This window comes from Vipera ursinii, assembly GCF_947247035.1.
Source record: "Vipera ursinii genome assembly, chromosome: 6".
NCBI classification, from domain to species: domain Eukaryota; kingdom Metazoa; phylum Chordata; class Lepidosauria; order Squamata; family Viperidae; genus Vipera; species Vipera ursinii.
The window spans coordinates 12,812,431-12,828,818 of NC_139515.1; positions in this window are offsets into that span (position 1 = coordinate 12,812,431).

A 16,388-nucleotide genomic window follows, 5' to 3' on the forward strand; every position below is an offset into this window, starting at 1 on the left:
CATTGCCTTCCTCTGTTTACTCCTAATTGACTGCCTCCTGCGTCGGGCGTCCTTAAACAGGGCCAGCTGTGGGTCATCTTCATCCACGCTGTCAGGCTCACACAGCTGGGTCTCCGTGGTGACCAAGTGGGAGGGGCCTGGCTGAGGGCTCTCATCAGCAAGATCTTCAACCCCCTCAGCAAGGTCTTCAACACCCCCCTCCTCCTCCTCTGAGTCGTCCGACCCAACTGCCGAACCCACAGCTTAATCACAACAGCAGGCCTCTTTCTTTCTGAAATCCTCCTTGTACATTAGGCAGTTCTCTGTTCGCGATTGGGTTGAAATGTTGCTGGATTATCTTTAAGGGAATTTTACTCGTGTGGTATTTAGGCTATGGTCCAGTAATTGGAACAGGCTTTTTTTGGTATTGGGATAAATATTGAGTGTCCACACTACCTCTACCTACAGAAAGTCTGTTTTCATTTCTGGTAGGTCAGCTTCCCATCTTATGGCTTGGCCTTGTTCTTCGTTTGTGTAAAGTTGTTCTGCATATTTCTGTATTCTTTCTCTGATTGATTGTTGGTCATGCAATTCCTTCCCATCACATCCTCTGACCATCTAGCCTTTCTTGCCATTAAGGGGTTTCTGGTCTTCTTCACATAATTGAAACACTCATATATGACCGGTCATGGCTGCTTCCTCTAGTTTCTTACATTGCTCGGCCTAGTACTTTATCTTTTCTTGCTTCTCTCTGGAACTTTAATGTTCCACCTTTCCTCCCTGTCACCAATGACTTTTGCTTTCCTTCTTGCTTCGGCTGTCTTTATTGCAGCTTCTGATATTCAGCTGGCTAATTCCTTTGGCTTTTTGTATGTAATATATTCTTGGACTATTTCAGTGATGGTTGTTTTCATTCCCCGCCCCCATAGCTCATCTGCTTGCCTTTCTATAATATTGAGCAGTTCAAATCTGTTCTTAACTTCAACTGCAGATGCTGAGGGAAACTTCTCGATGTCAAATTTTTGAATCCTGGGTGGTGGTTTGAACTTTTCCTAGGCAGCTAACAGTTTATGGTCCGACCCGCATTTTTTTTTTTACCAGGGGATGTTTTCATGGTGAGGATGGAACTTTTCCACTTCTTTTGACATAATATGTGGTCAATTTGGATTCGATGTTCCCCATCTGGTGAAGTCCAAGTATATAATCACCTCTTCTATTGTTCAAACCACATGTTCTTTTTGCTTAGCTGTTGCTCGTGGCAAAGCTTAATCAGATGTTCTCCTGGCTCATTTCATTCACCAAGCCCAAACTTGCCTGTGAACCCTGTTTCTTCCATTTCTCCCACTTTTGCACTGAAATATCATATAATACAGTCTTTTTTTGTATTTGTTTCAGAGTTTTCTGAATTTTAGCATAGAAGTCTTTGATGTTCTCTACTGCAGAGTCCATAGTGGAAGTGTAAACTTGCAGAATTGTCGTGTTGCAAGGTTTTCCGTTGATACATGTTGCCATTATTCTGTCAATGACTGTTCGAAAACTTGTTATAGCTGTGCCCATTTTTTTTAATGATATCATTGCCAGAGTAGTATATGATATGACCATCAGAGTTGAAGAAGCCACAGCCAGTCCAATGAACCTCACTGATGCCTAGTGTATCAATATTGGGCCTATTCATTTCATTCTTAACAATGTTCAGCTTTCCTAGTTTAAGCCATTGATGTTCCGTGTTCTCTGTTTTCACTAGGAGCTGTGTCAATGTCTGGGGTGGGGAATTAGGATTTACCTCATTCCATATCATCGATACTCCTGCTACTATGATAATCTCTTTGTTATTCCCTGGTAGCTTTATTGGTTCCTCCCAGCTGGGGGGACTCACTGCTTGGTACGATGTCTTCCACATCTTTGAGTTGATCCATAAAGACTTTGAGGAAAACGGGAGTAGGTCACCAGTTCTTTCTCCAGGCTAGAGCTATGTTAGTCAATATAACAGGCTTATTGTCAAGACTGAATGGCTATAATGCCTGCTAGTGTCTATCGCTAATCAACTTGCCAAAGAACAGGGGGGAGGGATAGAAAGCAAAGGGAGGAAATGGGATGCCAAGAAGCTATTTACGAACCGTGAGAGCCTGCAAGCTCCAAGGTCACTACTGCAGGTGCTCGATAGAGAAGTGGACTGTTCCCGTAACAAAAAGAAGTCTTATTATTGGACAATGGGAACGGTCAAGGGGTGGGAGCAAGGGAAAAACCAGAGCTGGTTTTGCTTCTTCAGTTCCGAGATGGTGTATCCAAAAAAGTTCTACCTTTTGGGATTTCATTGCCTAGAGTAGACGTGTCAAACACAAGGCCCGGGGGCTGGATGTGGCCCGCGAAGTGGTTTCATGCAGCCCATGAAGCCATCCTGAAAACAGTGAGGGAATGGCCCCCACTGCCTTGGCCCTGGCCCAGAGATCCTCCTTCTGCCAGAGACCCTCAGATCTGTCCCACTCCTGCCCAGGCCCCCATAGGCACCCTTGATGCGAACGATGTAGAGCTGGCCATGCCCACCCAGTAGGCCATACGCACTCTAGCCACGCCCACCCAGTAGGCCACGCCCACCCAGGCCATACCCACCCGGCCCCCTGAGGGCAACCGCAATGTTGATGCGGCCCTCAATGAAATTGAGTTTGACACCCCTGGCCTAGAGGAATCCTTTTGTTGGGTTCACTAGTCAGACCACTGATGTTTATACTGTTCACCCCCCATCATGATGAGGTGTGGGGGGGACCTTTATACTACTCTGGGAATTTTTGGTGTATGGAGAGGACCATGTGATAATGTAAAGTAATAGAAGTGATATGTGAGACTCCGAATTACAAGATCTGAGTGCACAGTATTGCTATGGAACAATTTAATCTTTATTAGCCCATAAACTCTCAGCCTTAGGGTTTATTAGTGGAGATCAAAGAATTTAGGAGGGGAACAAATAAAGCCTGGGTTTTTGGACACCCTTGTAACATACATGATCCCCCATGGCCTCAGTTTTTCAACCCAGAGTCAAGCATCTTTGCCAAAAGGTCTAAAATAAGTCAATGTTATTCAAAGAAGACAAATTGGAACTGCGAACAATTACTTGATGACTGTCGCAATATTATTTGCTAAATTTGTTTGGAAGTAAGTTTTTAAAGTTTCTGAAAGCAATGCTTTTCTTTTTAGAAATCTGTATTTGAGACATTCAGAGCATCCAAAAGTGCTCTTTTCCTATAACTGCAGTTCTTTTGTGATTCCAACATAGGCATTTAATGTCCATGGACCTGACAAAAATGATCAGATACCGTGACTTTCCCCATGATTTCACTTCGTCATTTTATCAGGTGTGACTGCATTGAACATGGTAATAATTTCTTTTTGTAATTTGTGAAAACTCATCAGATTTGTCAGAAACATGTTTTTCACCTGTGCAGTGATTTTAAACTGTTAACACAGCAGCTGCTGCTGCTAGAGAGAAAAGAGTATAGGACACACACAAAATGCTAAATGTGGCAAGTCTAGTGTAGGTTTGCATACTGCATTGGCTAGAAGAGCACCTGTGACCCAAGAAGTTTTCCAGCAGGATTCTTGCCTTGGAAAATTGTATCATCCTCTGTAGAAATAGAAAAAGGAAATGCTAGACATAGCAGTTCACTGTATGTAGCCTTGTGTAAGTAATTAGAATTCTGAACACTAATAAAAGCTTTTAGAATCCTTGTAACGTTTTATATTTAATCCCCACTTGAGAACAGCTCTCAAGTTATTTCTGGTCCTAGAATTTCTAATATTCTTTGGTCTCCGCAAAATACTGCACTTTAAGCACAAGATGCTTGTTCCAGGTTCTTGAGATTAAATAATACCAATAAAGTAATAAGTATTCCAACGTTGGTGCTGTATTTGTCTTTTTTTTTTTTTACTTTTTTTCGCAATCAAGAGCACATCCATGTTTGGTCACCCCCTTTCCCTCATATTTAGAGCTATTGTGGAGAAGAAAATTAAGTCCTTCTTTTACAGTTCTAATAATGAGAATTTTTTTTTAAAAAAATGAGATTTTTTTTCTCCCTCCTCTGCCAGGAATGCAATAATTAGAACAGCTGGAAGACAGAAAACACATGTCACATACTTCCCCAGTCTCTGCTCTGCATACGGCATGCCTTGCAGCTACTTTAATTTATCCCCAATTGTCAAGAGCCCGAAGCTGCCTCCTTTCTGCCAATTGTTCTTCAGAACTTGAACTGCTGTAAGAAGAAACGAGGCGGTGGGGGGAAAAAGAGGCATCTCGGATTCTTTTCTCAAATTCTTGACACACCATGCTAGCATGTTTTTCATTAGGGTTTCTGGCAGGAGGATTTGACCCAACAGCTCTCGATGAATAAAACAGCAATCCTCTCTTTTTTCCCCCCTATGAAAACAAACCTTACTGCTTTTAAAAAAGAACTGCTGTAAAATAGGGGGAAAGGCAATTAATTCAGACTGCAGGGACATTGGCAGGAAGTATTCACTGAGCTGCAAGCGGGAGGGTGTACACACTCCGGGCCATATAGAAGTCACAACCATCAAGTCAACCTGATGATTGTGGGGACACCCTGATTTATTTATTTTTTTGTTGGTGTTTCTGTGCGGCTCTATTCCCAGATGGCTGGGGGAGGTGGGGGTGGGGGGGTGGGGAGAGGTTGATGTTGTTTTCTTGGCAGCAACAGAAAGACCCCTCGCTATTGTCTTCTTGCAAGATGTTTCTTCAACTTCCCAGGCAAGTTGGCTTTTCATCCTAGTAGTAATAGGAGACCATTGCATAAATAATAATGGATCTAAAATACACCCCAGATATAGTCGCTAACAGTCATGGCACATGTCAAGATGGGAGGGAGCAGCAACTCCATAACAGCAGGTGCCATCTTAGCCTTGCCTGGCCACTTTGCTCCCATCCCTTCCAATTCCACCAGGCAGAAACTCCCACTGAGATTCTTTCTTGAATTGCTTGTATTTAAGCTTGGGTCAGCCACCACCATTGTGTAGGCCTCCTCTGGGGACACGGCTCTTGCCCTCTCTCTTACGCAAACCCACTGGCCTCTTGGAGCAAGCCCTAGAGACACCTTTCATAGGGGAAAGAAAGAGGGTGTGGCCCCACAGAGACCTTAGGGCTACTCTATAAACACAAATGTATATTTACTTATAGGCTTGTATTACCATCTAAATCATTACAATTCATTAAAATAGCGTGGTTCTACATCAGGGCTGAGATAGAAGTACAAATCTGAATTCTTCTTTGGGATTGCTGCAGGCAAGGCGAGTATGATTATTTAGTATCTATGACTGTCAGTGTTGTATCTTATGATTTGTGATGATTGTATTTTATGATTGTGATCGTGATTTATCACTTGTCGTTTGAATGTACACTGGCAGCTTATGCACCGGAGACAAATTCCTTCTGTCCAATCACACTTGGCCAATAAAGAATTCTAATTCTATTTCTAATATTTTCTTTTGGAAGTGCAAACTGGATGGTTTCAGGTGGCTGGCCAAATCTGGCAGGTGGACTGCAAGTTGCCAACCTCTGCTTTACTTACCAGGTTAGAAGGGGCTATTTCAAGTTTCTTACTATCTGAAGGCTAGGATTAGGAAGAAAAAACACCGACTGGGAAAAAGAGATTTAACTTTTGTGAAATCTTCTCCACAGTCTGACTGGGTTCATGTAATATTTTCTATTGTGTTGTCTTCCTGCCCCGGGAATGAAATTGTGTAGAAAGCTCAAAAGAGCCTTGGTGGAGCAGTGGGCTAATGCCTCCTTAAGTAACACCAGCTGCCTGCAATTAGTGCAGGTTCGAGTCCCACCAGGCTCAAGGTTGACTCAGCCTTCCATCCTTCCGAGGTAGGTAAAATGAGGACCCAGATTGTTGGGGGCAATTAAGCTGACTTTGTAATAATGCCGCTTGGGGTGTGTGTGTGAAAGCCCTAATAAGCAGGCATATACATAGAATGAAGGCTACTGCTAAGCTTGTAAGCCGCCCTGAGTCTTTGGAGAAGGGCGGGATATAAATGGAATTAAAATAAAAAAAATAAAATAAAGGTGATCTGCCAGGTATGGTAAAAAAACCAAAAAAAGTCAGGATGGCAGTGACGCTAGTGCCATTAAAATTCTGCCAGTTTTTTTATAGGTTGTTCTTGGGCTCCATGGTCTTCTTTTGGCACCACCTGGACACTCAAATTGGTTTGAGCTCTGCTTCCCAGAACTGCAACCAATCTGAATTGGTTTGCAAGAATTTCCAGGTTGTAAAACTTTCTGTAGAGCCTGAAACAAACCCACATTTCCCATCTTCTGCCTATCTATCCCGCTAGAGGCAAGTAATTCATATATCGGTATATCTAAAGACAGAATAAAGACCAAGTGCCACTCTCATCATTCATGAATTATTGTACACAAAAACAGCTGTCATTGCATGGTGGGTATATTGTGATTTCAAGACACAAAAAGAATTGTGCAGTATGTTTAATACTAAAATACGCTAATGTGATGTTTTCATTATATGTTCCTCAAAAGTAGGCTTGGCATGAAGTCGTGGAAACAATACAAAATAGCAGTGCCTCCAAATCAGCAAATGTATCATGCTGTTTGAAGGATTGTTGTGGCTGAAGTGGGTGAGCGGTCAATGAATGGCAATGTGGACTAAAATATTCTTTCTACTGAACTTGGATGCATATTTAAGTGTCTTCAACAAGGGTGCTGCCACTGCAAACAGAGAAAATTATTCCGTACTAATTTTGAAGTATGTGTGCCTGAAAACAACGATTTGTTTTGTTTGTAGGAATAATTTCGAAAACCCAGATGCATTGGTTGATTATCTTGGCAAGCAGAGAACTGGGTTTAAAATAGATAGCTGACTTAACAATTGGAAGTGCCGTAGTTTAACATTCAGCCCAATTAGACCCTTGTTAGACTTAATTGTTTGTAAGCATTCGTTCGGTTGCTTTTAATGTTTTACAGCCATGAACCTCCCCAGGGCCAGAAGCATACACAGCTGTGAGAGGGAAAATCTGATGCCTCTTTCGATCTGATCTCCTGATGCCTTTCTGAAAACTTAAAAGAAGCTGGATGTATCTGAAGAGGGATGGTTAATCATACCCTTCTCAACATATCTATTGTCATGGCAACTTGATAAACTCTGAAAAAAAGGAAATGAAGATCCCGCATGGTGGATATTTTTCCATTTCATGCAATTGTGTTTTGATTTACTGACTTTCCAACAGAGGGGCAATTAAATTCTGAGTGCCTTTTGCATAACCCTCTGGGTCTGACTTTGGTTCATCTGGGTACGTAGGATATGGAGATCACCTTAAGGTTCAGAAAGCTTAGTTCAAAAAGAGAGGAGGGGGTGAAAAAGAAACTCAAAATCAGCCTGCCTTGTGTCTCTTGGATATAAGTACAGTGAGAGAGAAACACTGTCTGACCTTTAAGATCCTGTTGTTACGTCCTACAGCAATAAAGTGGAGTTCCTGTAATTCTTGTAAACTAATCTAGCCTACCTAGAAGACTGATGAAGTTGGCCCAATGGAAGGGCTCCATCTTGAAGTGTTTGCTGAATGTTGTCAGGATAAGGACAAGCTTGGGATCAATGGGGAGACTTTTCCAGAGGTTGACCTGTGACAGGAAAAGTAGTTCATCCTGATCAAACGTAAAGGTAAAGGTTCCCCCGCACATGCGTGCTAGTCGTTTCCAACTCTAGGGGCCAGTGCTCATCTCTGTTTCAAAGCCGAAGAGCCAGCGCTTATCCGAGGACTTCTCTGTGGTCATGTGGCTGGCATGACTAGACGCCAAAGGCGCACGGAACGCTGTTACCTTCCCACCGTAGTGGTCCCTATTTTTCTACTTGCAATTTTATGTGCTTTCGAACTGCTAGGTTGGCAGAAGCTGGGACGAGTAACAGGCGCTCACTCTGTTACGCGGCACTCAGGATTCGACCCGCCAAACTGCCGACCATCTGATCGACAAGCTCAGCGTCCTAACCCACTGAGCGGCCCCCCAAACTTCTTGAAAATGGGGTATCAACAGCAGGTTCTGTTGAGATGGTCTTGTGGGCCAAGACTATTCTGGCTGGAGATCCCAAGCCATGAAGGACTCCATAGGTTAAAACCAGCCCTTTGAATTGCACCTAAACTTAAGGAGCATGGCAGAACCCAAAATATAGGAGTGATATTTTGCTGACAGTGAGTTCTGCTGAGAACCTGGATCGCTACATTCTGGTTCAGTTGTAGGCTGAATCATTTTGAAAAACAGAGTCTCTGTTTGCAGAGTCTGCAGAATGCAGTTGCAAGTGAGGAAATAGTGTATGTTGGCATAAACTGCAAAACGGGTCTGGATAGGCCTATTTGCATCAGCAGAAAGGGGAAATTTAATTTATTTTTTTAATTTTATTAGATTTATATACCGCCCTTTCCCGAAGGACTCAGGGCAGTTTACAGGGCATTTTAAAATCACACCAATACAAAATACAAAAGTTAAAAGACAATTAAAAAGATTAAATTATCCCGGAAAATAAAACCCCAGTTAAAATTCTCAGCCTGGGTCAGAGAGCTCAAAGAGCCAAGTCTTTAGGTCCCGGCGGAATGAACACAGGTCAGGGGCAGTCCTGAGCTCCACGGGCAGCTGGTTCCAGAGGGCAGGCGCACCCACAGAGAAGGCCCTCCCCCTGGGTGTTATCCGCCAGCAATCTTTTACTGGCGGCACCCTGAGAAGACCCTCCCTGTGTGAGCGCACTGGACGAAGGGAACTTGATTCTGGCAGCAGGTGTTCCCTCAAATAGAAAGTTGAGTAACCAAAAACATGAAGGGAAGTTTCCTTTCCAGCAGGCTAAGGATAGGTTGAGGACAACCTTTCCTGATCCCGCTCTCCTGAAATGGTAGGTGGTCTTATTCTGGAGCAAGCAGAAAGGGGAGATCAGCCCTCTATCTCAGGGCTTTTCAACCTTTTCACCCATCGTACCACTTTTAGGATATGCCAACATCCGAGTACCACCAGCCGTCTAGCAAGGTGTCAAAAACTTGAGGACCAAAAAAAAAAAAGGAAAACAGTGATGAGGTACAGGTAGTCCTCAACTTACAACAGTTCACTTAGTGACTGTTCAAAGTTACAATGGCACTGAAAAAAGTGCTCCCAAGCCACAGCCGAGCAAGACACCTGCCTGCCCGCCCGGCGGCGCTCTTCCTCCTGTCCGAGGTTTTCATTGCTGTGATTGGCAGCAGGGGTGGGCTGGGGGGGTGCTTGATTTTTATTCCTCCTGTCTGCTGGGTGGTTGCAGTAGGTTTTGGTCACTTCACATGACCCTGGCATACTGTGACCGTCATAAATATGAATCAGTTGCCAAACATTTGAATGTAAATCACAAGACCCTGGAGATGCTGCAACATTCCAGCTGATCGGCTCTTCTTCTGGGCTCAGCAGAAGCGCCAGGATAAGCACCGAGCTCCAGCTGGAGACTGGCGCTGATCCTGGTACTTCCACTAAGCCCTGACAGCCCCAAAGAAGTGTTGATCCTGGCGCTTCTGCTGAGCCCTGACAGCCCTGCAGCTCCAGCCATCTCTTGCTCAGGTGCTGCCACTGGTTCAGCTCATTCCCCTCCCCCGCTACCACTTTTCTAGGATGGTCGCATACCACCTGCCAGGTGCCAATGTACCACAGGTGGTACCCGTACCATTGGTTGAAAAGCCCTGCTCTATCTTATTAAAAATGTTTTAAGGACTTCCTCTTTGTTCTGATAAACATTCTAAACCCAGTTTTAGCTCTATAGTTTTTAAAGCATGTAATTATTATTTTATTCAACAGATACTTTTTTTGGGGGGGGGAAATGTGAGAGACAGCATTTTTTAATTAGAACATAAAATAATAGAGTTGGAAGGGACCTTGGAGGTCATCTAATCCAACCCGCTGCTCAAATAGGAGACCCTATACAATTTCAGACAAATGGTTGTCCAGTCTCTTTTTGAAAGCCTCCAGTGATGGAGCACCCACAATTTCTGAAGGCAAGCCATTCCACTGGTTGTTTGCTCTAATCCAAGATCCCCAAACCCCGTTCCATGACCCAGAGCCAGCCTGTGGCCCACTGGGAACCAGGCCGCACAAGTGGTGGGTGAGTGCGCAGACACACAAAGCTGCATTTGTGGAAGCAATGTGCACACATGCAAAACCATCCCCCCCCGATGCTGTTGCCGCCGCTGCCATTCCACCATGCAGGAAAGGTTGGGGACCACTGCTCAAACTGAGGAATTTCCTCTTTAGTTCTAACTTGCTTCTCTCCTTGGTTAGTTTCCATCCATTGTTTCTTGTTTTGCCTTTTGGTGCTTTGGAAAATAGTTTTACCACCTCATCTTTGCAGGAGCCCCTCAAATATTGAAACACTGCTATCATGTCTCCCCTAGTCCTTCTTTTCATTAGACATGCCCAATTCCTGCAATCATTCTTCATATGTTTTAGGCTACCTCCAGCCCCCTAATCATTCTTATTGCTCTTCTCTGCACTCTTTCCAGTCTCAACATCTTTTTTTATATTGTGGTGACCAGAAGTGGATATAGTATTCCAAGTGTGGCTTTGTAGAGCGGTACTAGAACTTCATGTGATCTTGATTCTATTCCTCTATTAATGCAGCCTAGGCTGCTGCCACACCCTTTTGGCTTATATTTAAGTGATTGTCCATTAGGACTCCAAAATCCCTCTCACGGTTACTGACATTAAGCCAAATTTCACCTAGCCAGGGGTAGGCAACCTTGGCTCTTTTATGACTCGTGGACTTCAACTCCCAGAATTCCTGAGCCAGCATGCCTGGCTCAGGAATTCTGGGAGTTGAAGTCCACGAGTCATAAAAGAGCCAAGGTTGCCTACCCCTGACCTAGACTGTACCTATACAGTTGGTTTTTCTTACATAAGTATAAACCTTACTTTTCTCTATGTTGACTTTCATTTTGTTAAATAGGGCCCAGTGTTCAAGCCTGTCAAGATCTTTTTGGAACTTGGGCGTGTCTTCTGGGGTCTTGGCTATTCCTGCCACCTCAGTGTCATCTGCAAATCTGATGAGTTCCCCTTCTATTCTCTCATCTAGATCATTTATGAAAATATTGAGGAGCACTGGACCTATAATGGAATCTTGGGTAACCCCCTGCTTATTTCCCTCCATGTGGATGTAGTTCTATTGAGGACTACATACTGAGTACGATTTGTCAACCAGTTACAAACCCATCTAATGGTGGTGCTGTCTATCTCACAGTTTACTAGCTTGTAAAGAAGTAGGTTGTGGTCTACTTTATCAAATGCTTTGCTGAAATCTAAGTATTCAGCATTTTACTGTTCCACTAATGTAACACTTTGTCAAAGAATGAAATAAGATTTGTTTGGCATAATCTGTTTTTGATGAACCCATGTTGGCTACCGTTTATAACTTGGTTTGCTTCTAGGTGTTCACAAATTTGTGGCATGATTATCTTTCCCAAGATCTTCCCAGATTTTGGGAAGGTCTTGCTGTCAGGCTGATTGGTCTAATTTCCTGGATCTTTTTTTGTTTGTTTGTTTGTTTTTTGTTCAAGGCCTTAGCTTTCCTAACTTCATCTTTGCAGGTTCAGGCTATTTGTTCATATTCTGCCTTAGTTATGTGTCCCTCTTTCCATTTTTTGTACTTATTCTTTTTCTCTCTCAGTTGGTCTGAGACAACTTTGTGCAACCATGCAGGTTTTTTCCTTGCTTTTCTTTTTTTAGTGGTATTGAGCTGGACTGGACTTTTATAATCATATTTTTCAGAGTTTCCCAAGCTTCTTGAGTTGATTTCGTCTTTAAGATTTTCATCCATGGGATCCTTCCCAAGCTCTCTCTGAATTAAAATAAGTTAAAATAAGGTCTTTTAAAGTCTAGGACACTTGTTTGATTGTGTTCTATTGCTTGTGTCTATTTGATATTGAATTCTAATATGACATGTTCAGTCTCCCCTAAAGTTCCCGCCATTCTGATCTCCTCTATCACTTCTTCTCTGTGGGTAAGAATAAGGACTCAGTATAGCTGTCCCTAGTTGCCTCCTCTACCTTTTGGGTAATGAGTGGTCAGCTAGGTGGGTCAGGACTCTGTTCAATCTCCCATTTGTTGCAGAGTTTGCCTCCCAGTTGATGTCAGGATAGTTAAAGCCCCCCATCACTACTGTGGTGTGTTTGCTACATACATTGGTTAACTGATTAGCAAAAAGTTCATCTATTTCTTCTGGGTTGTAGCAATGTCATTCTTTTTTCCTTTTAAGTTGACTCATATACATTCTAGAAGGCTTTCATTCTTTGTTGTGCGCATCTCTGCAGAGAGGAAGTGATCTCTCACATAGTATGCAACTTCACCTCCTTTTTTGTTAGGTCTGTTTCTTTGGAATAGTTTGCATCCTTCTATAACAGTACATTCCATTCATGAGTGCCTTCTCACCAAGTTTGTGTTATGGCAACTATACTTGCCCTCTTGCGCTAGTATTTCAGGTTCACCCTGTTTGTTCCCTAAGCTTTGAGCATTAGTGTATAGGCAGTTAAGTTCTTCGTGGCTGACCCTGGGTATGCTTCCTACATCTCTTACTCTGCATCTGAGGTTTCTTCTTTCTCATTACTCCCTACCTCCATATTTGATTGGTCTGCAGGAGAACATCCAACAGGTGGTAATCACAACCTGTGAAGCTCCCATTTATAGGTGGGAGTTTGATTAGAAGGTCACAACCATCCTGATCTTTGACTGTCCCTGTTAAGTTCAGTCATTCAAGTTTTTAATGAGCATTTTGAGAACTGAGAACTGAAGAGTTGGACAAGAATAACCAGCTCTATAACTCTGATTAGCTTCCGTGGGCTTCTCCACAGTGTATTAGATATGAGCCCTAAGAGACAAAGGATGTGTCTTTTGGCAAGATTGGAGGTTCCAGCTTCTTTACTTACTTACTTTACTTACTTACTTACTTTACTTACTTCTTTAGCTATTAGATACCAAATTTAGATAGCCACCCAATTGCATGACAATAATTTCCAATACTGCACTAGAAGCATTGTATACCCATGTCCATTTTCAAAGGTCTACTGGAATTCTCTTTCTGATTAGGAAAAAGATTTATTTGTGAATAATGTTTGTCTCAGTACATGGTGAATTATATAACAAATTGTCTTGAATGACTGCCAGTCTTCTTGCTCTCCTCATGCAAAGTATGAAACAGATTTCCAAGACATAGGTAAGAAAAGAAAGGGAGGGGGGAGAGAGATGTCATGGTTCCGACAGATGAAACTCTTCAAAGAACTTTGAGGCATTGTTTACCTTAAAGAATCTTTATTTGAGTAGCATAGCATCGGCACTAACATAATCGAAGCCAAAAACTGAGTTCCCCTCCCCTGAGAACATAGTATCAAAACGCAATTCCCTCCTCCAGTTAACAGTCATAAATCACATTCCCCAATTAGTTTGAAATACAGGCTTTCCCTCCAGCTCTCCAGCGTGCCAATTCTTTATCATCTCTTATTTCAATAACCTTGGTGCTCACACTAGGTTCAGTATTATCATGTCTTGCTAGTCTCTCATGCACATTCCTTCCCCCCCCAGCATCATCTAACTCTAAAAGTAAAAAGAAGAAAATGGTAGTATCTCCATCTGTTGTCAATGCAAAAACATCCAATGTTAGCAGCATTGACACTTTAGCTATTAGATACCAAATTTAGACAGCCACCCACCTGCATGGCAATAATTTCCAATACTGCACTAGTGTTCTGTACCAGCCTGCTACCGGCCTTGCAGAAAAGGCAACCCCTTTACAGACGGCAAAAGGCTGGAATACGTCTGCCAAATTTATTACAAAAACAAACAAAACATGAAACAAGATACCGGAGCTTTGAAACACTATCGGAGCGGTTGCTTTCAGCAAACCAGCCCTCCCCCAAACATTCCCTTTATAAAGAGTTCAGGGCATGGCCTCTCTTTGCCTCCTTCCGAGAAGTCCCACAGCCTTCCTCTGCTTGCTCCTACTTGACTGCCTCCTGCGTCGGGCATCCTTGAACAGGGCCAGCTGTGGGTCATCTTCATCCACACTGTCAGGCTCACACAGCTGGGTCTCCACCAGGTAGGAGGGGCCTGGCTGGGGGCTCTGCGTAGCCTCAAAGCCATCATCAGCAAGTTCTTCAACACCCCCCTCCTCCCCTTCATCTGAATCATCCGACCCAACTGCCGAACCCACAGGCTGACCCTGAATCACAACAACTACAACCATTGTATACCCAGGGCTTTTTTGTCATAGAGCGCTCAGAACGGAGTTCTGGCACCTTTTCTGGATGGAACCTTGTAGGATAGGCAAGGAGGGTTGTATGACATGTGTGAGTTCCAGCACCTTTTTCTTTTACAAAAAAAGCACTGTGTATACCCATTTCCATTTTCAAAGCTCTACTGGAATTCTCTTTCTGATTAGGAAAAATATTTATTTGTGAATAAGGTTTGTCTCAGTACATGGTGAATTATATAACGAATTGTCTTGAATGACTGCCAGTCTTCTTGTTTTCCTCATGCAAAGTGTGAAACAGATTTCCAAGGCATAGGTAAGAAAAGAAAGGGAGGGGGAGAGAGAGAGAGATACTCTTCATATTCTGTACAAAAAGCTGTGCAGATTAACGGGCTGACTTTCCATGGATTTTAAGACCCCCAAAATAGAGTGCTGTTTAAACTGAACCCTTATGTAATTCAATCTTTTTACTGCATTACAGGGTCGTAGTTATAGCTTTCATAGTTATATAGTATATAATAGCATACAGCAAATCAGAGTTCCCCAAGCTTTCTGGCTTTGTAGATCAGCAGGGGTGGAGGGGATGGGGAGAAGGGATGGTTCTGCATGAGTGATGGGAAAGTGCATGCACAGTGCCATTTGCATGAGCAGCGGGCATGTGCACCCGCCACCCGCACAAAAGGAGTGTGCGCACATGTGCTTGCCCATTGCTCATGCAACTGGGGGAATGCTTGCCCACAGCTTCAAGTGGCCCAGTTCTGGACAGCTCATAGCCTGGTAGTGGGCCATGGCTCAGGCTTGGGGATCCCTGCGGTATATAGTGATATGTTATATAGTTATATGTTGGAGATGGCTATGCCAGTAGTCATGTTAGGTACAATCTACTTGCAGTTCACCTCTTCCTTATGCAAATAAAACAGAGAAAGTTAGGACAAGGTGGTGCCTTCCTTGTTTTTCCTCTCCCCCCCCCAAAAAAAAATGCTTCTTGGGGCTTGACCTTTTTTGTTAGTCTAACCCACAGGTCTGCAACCCGCGGCTCCGGAGCCGCATGCGGCTCTTTCAGCCATCTACTGCGGCTCCCAGTCCTCTGCCATGTGCAGTCCAAAAAACAAAAAAAAAAGTGGGACTAAAAAAGTTCGACCAATCAATTCAAATATGCAGGGTAGGTGTATATCTTGCCTTGGCTCCACTCTTCAGTCAAACCCTGTTCTGCGCATGTGCGCATGTACACGCATGTGCACACATTTTTTTGCGGCTCCCAGTTTTTCCTTTTGTGAGGGAACCGGTTCCGAGTGGCTCTTTCACTGTTTCAGGTTGCTGACCCCTGGTCTAACCAGTTCTTCTCTAGTCATAGCAAAGTGTGGTGCTGAATCAACAGACAAAGAGGATGGAGGATCCTGTTTTTTGTGGTTTTATTGTTGTCCCCATGTCAACTGCGTGTGCCTTTAGAAAAAAACCAAAGCATTTCTTTCCTCTGTCCCTGGCTGTGACATCAGTACAATGGGGAAATTGGCAATATCCAATCCTTTGCAGTGAGCATTGTCACAGTTATGTGAATGTTACTGTAATTGAACTAGTGTGGGAAGCAGAAATTTTAACAAGGAGAGTGTGCATTTATCTGTTTTGAAATGTTTGGGAACCAAAGCAATGATTTCTTTTCTTTTCTTTTTTTGTGTAAATATTTTATTAATTTCAAGTTTCACAATCATAAGTACTTAATAAAAAACTCGGTGTCTGGGTTCCTTTATCATTCAGTGGTATATGTTAAATTTCACTCAAAATATCCAATACTACACCATCCAGTATTTCCCTGATCCTCTCTTCCTCAAATAATAATCATTTTTCCCCACTATGCAAGTATAATTCTTACTGCTATTAATACCTATAGAATTAAATATAAATATTTTCATCACGTTATACATGGTGTCAATAATATCAGTTTATAATATCTTCTCTAGTCAAAACATATCTCAAATGTATTTGCAATCAGAGTTCCCTTATTCAATCCGTATCCTGGTTTTTCCCCTCTCTTTTTTAATTTTAATTTCCCATAAATATTCAAAATAACTTTATCAATTATCATTTTTCTCATAATTAATTACATTTGGGTAATTAAAAGCTTTCCTTATATTGACCCACTTAGTATTTTCA